Source organism: Palaemon carinicauda, chromosome 10, assembly GCF_036898095.1.
Source record: "Palaemon carinicauda isolate YSFRI2023 chromosome 10, ASM3689809v2, whole genome shotgun sequence".
Lineage (NCBI taxonomy): Eukaryota > Metazoa > Arthropoda > Malacostraca > Decapoda > Palaemonidae > Palaemon > Palaemon carinicauda.
In genome coordinates, this window is record NC_090734.1 from 149,940,497 (window position 1) to 149,942,999 (window position 2,503).

The following is a 2,503-nucleotide window of genomic DNA, read 5'->3' on the forward strand; positions in this document are numbered from 1 at the left end:
AATATCAGAAAATTCACTTGTAGGGGAGGATTCAAACGCCACTGTGGGTTCGAATCCTATTTGATAGGACATTTTTTTTTAAGGGAAAATACCTAAAGAAAGGGAAAGATAAACTCTTCATTTATTTCTTTTCGGTTTTAAAGATATTTAATGCAAAGTGTATCCAAAATATTAGGATATAAGAGTTAAGAAATTCTTTTTGTCAAAATAATACACAACATTGTTGCACAACATTGGTAAATGTGACCAGCAGACTGTAATAGGATACAAATGTTTAGTTGACATTTATAGACAAAGGCTTACGGTGATATGTGTAATTCCATGTGACAGATAGTATTAAAAACGTTTCTCTCCTGTTTGCGTGATAAGGACACTTGGCCAGTATTATATTTCTTATTAGGGCAGTGATTTATGACTGCATGTACCTGCTAATTATCTAGGTACAAGGCTAATATCATTGATGTTCTCTATACTAGCAATTCATTTCCTATTATCAAGAGCAATGACATTTCGAGGGTACGATGGGCTGTCAATGATAACGAAGATTGGATTCTCAAAATATTTCTGTAGAGGGTCATATGTATCTAAACAATGGAATTAATATATTTCTATCACATTCATTAGCGTTATTATTATCATACTATCCCTGACACACATCCCGTGGGTGGGGAGTTCAAGACATACTCAAAACCAACTAATTCTAGTAGCGTTCGTAACTTCAACCGTCTTTGTAAGCTATGGATGGGAAAGAGGAGCCCAGTTTTGGGGGAGTCAACCAATAGAGTCTCAGCAGCCATTGCCTGACCCTCTGCGATGAAGAAGTGTTGGGCGCTGATCATTATTTATGTTATCTGACTCTGGGATCTTTAAATCCTCAATACTTTATAGGAAAAATTGACAAATAACGAAAGAAGAAAAATATTCAGATGTTTTGAGCTTTAAAAGCCGACCATGAATGGCAGGGAACTTACAATTCACTTGCAGGACAATGACCTAGAGACTGAGCATATATCCATATGATCAGAGGTCAAGCTCCCTCTCAACAATGCTAGGCAATGGCTGCTGGTGACCCACCAGGCAGACCTATAGGCTTCCTCCTAAACACCCCTCCTTAGCTCACAAGGAGAGTGAGGTTGTAGACACACTAATAAACTATCCAGCTTGAGCGGGGCTCGATCTCTTGTCCAGCTGAACGCCTGGTAGTGGAATCATAATACTATAGTCAATTTCTTTTGGCAAGGCCTATTTGCACCGACTCGCAGCGGTGCCCTTTTAGCTTGGAAAAGTTTCCTGATCGCTGATTGGTTGGACAAGATAATTGTAACCAATCAGCGATCAGGAAACTTTCCGAGCTAAAAGGGCATCGCTGCGAGTCGGTGCAAATCTGCCTCGCTAAAAGAAATGGACTATAGGTTTAACTCAGTTCAGATTTGAAGATCGGTAAAAGAAGAACCAAATTATGAGGGTACTATGGGCATCAATTCAAGAAAGTGAATTGCGTTACGAATAATGGAAGTTTCAATACGTATTAAATGTGGCTTCACAGTATATATACATGCATACCCAGAAAAATACATATATCACAATCCTAGTTGATGATGCAAAATGATACAAGCATAGTGCGAGAATCTATAATAGAAAAATAACAAAATCATAACAATAACAATTCTAAAATGCCTGTACACACCATTCTTTGGTTACATATTGAGCTGTACGGAAAATCAAGAACAATATATAGAAATATAATATATATATATATATATTGTAATCGATTTTCCGTACAATATATATATATATATATATATAAATATATATATATATATATATATTGTAATCGATTTTCCGTACAATATATATATATATATATACATATCTATATATCTATATATGTATACACACACTCTCTCTCTCTCTCTCTCTCTCTCTCTCTCTCTCTATATATATATATATATATACATATATATATATATATATATATTGTACTCAACCCCACATAGTAGTGGAAAAAGATGTAGACAAAGAAGATATATATATGTGTGTGTGTGTGGTATGTGTGTATACAAATATATATTATATATACACGCATATGCATAATGGCAATGAACCTTCCCTTGAAAAAAAAATTCATTGCATCCGGAATGCATTTCTATTTATAGAACAGAAAACATATTCTGCATAGTATGAAAAGATTGATTTTTTCAGGGCTAAATTATCCTAGGATAGATTTCAGTACATTCCAAAATAGCATAATAAGGCATCTAAACCAATCAAAAAATTTTCTCTGGACTGAAAAAATACGATTATATGGGGGAAATAATTAAAAGAGAAAATATATTGAACAGGCTGACATAAGTTTTTTTTTTTATGGTTTATATATGGATGATCTGTTTTAATGATGTTACTGTTCTTGAGATATCTTATTTTACTTGTTCGTTATTTTTTATTTATTCTCAAATTTCCTTTCCTTACTGGGCCATTTTTTCTCTATTAGAACACTTGAGAT